We start from the raw sequence: 1,112 nt of genomic DNA, 5'->3' as shown, positions 1-1,112 counted from the left end.
TTACTTGCAAGGGCATTAAAAAGATAATAGTACTTGAGCGTTCATGCAAGTAGCAAGTAGCTATGTCAGGTGGAAACTCTAATTGGCCTGAATTTTTGGCATGATCACCCCAGGCCGCCGTCATAGTGGGAGAGCCCGACCACGGCGGTGTCAGCGGGAGGATGGAGATGGAGCTGGAGGACTACCCGGGCTCCGGAGCCAACGACCACCACTCGCCGTGGTGGCGGCAGGAGAGGAGGAACTGAGAACATGGAGCAAAGCTGCATGTGTGTTCCTAGATGCTGCACGGTTCTACATGTTTCTCAAACTGTAATATCTCTACTTTTTTGGTGTAACATACCAGAACGAAGCTTGTTACTTGCAAGGGCATTAAAATCATGTATATAAGCTTTGGCTTTGATTGCTTGTTTGTGGCACGTAATTAAACTAGAACTTTTTCTGCACCAAGATGATTTACAGCTTTAATATAGCAGAAGCTGTGTTTGATTATTATGGCATTTTAGTTGAATAAGAAAAAAAGATATCGTCATATATCTAAAACTCATGAACAGAGGAACCACAGGGTAGGAGCAAAAACGAAGGAAGAAAGAAAAAGTTGCGACTCCGCTGGGGATCGACCCAGAATCTCTGGTTTCGTAGACCAGCGCCTTATCCATTGGGCCACGGAGTCTTGTGTGCTGATTTAAATCTGTTATGTGTACCGAACAAGAATAAGACAAGAGTGCACAACATTACATTTCTAAGTGTGAAACGTGTTGAAGGTTTTGCTTGGTTTCATTTACGGCGACTTGATGCCCAAGATGGAGATGGCAGGAGAAGCTGGAGCTCGGGTTACATGGCTGCCACGCTTGCTTACCGCGGCCGACAGGTATGACCGGTGTAGTAGAAACTCGGTGGGTTATATTTGTAAAAGCTAAGTACCATATGACCTTGTTTGTAGCGAGTTCTCATGCTTCATTCATTTCAAGGGGGCAAAGATGCTGCTGATGCTTTCCACATCTACACCAGGTTACCACCTATGATCCGTCTAATTTCCCGCAAAAAAATAATTTCCCCAAAGGATGATGATGCTATTCTCAACTATTTCAACGAAGCTGGGCGGTTAGTTGAAC

General features: G+C 44.9%; 1 non-coding gene across 1 annotated transcript; it reads right to left on the bottom strand.

The window, feature by feature from the left end:
* Positions 1-598: 598 nt before the first annotated feature.
* TRNAR-ACG lies at positions 599-670 on the bottom strand. The gene has a single exon. It is a non-coding gene; the product is annotated as a tRNA-Arg (tRNA).
* Positions 671-1,112: the final 442 nt, after the last annotated feature.

The sequence above is a fragment of the Triticum urartu genome, chromosome 1 (genome assembly GCF_003073215.2).
Source record: "Triticum urartu cultivar G1812 chromosome 1, Tu2.1, whole genome shotgun sequence".
In the NCBI taxonomy this organism is placed as follows: domain Eukaryota; kingdom Viridiplantae; phylum Streptophyta; class Magnoliopsida; order Poales; family Poaceae; genus Triticum; species Triticum urartu.
Note: the sequence above shows the minus strand (reverse complement) of the source record. Positions and strands in the feature narration are given on the sequence as shown.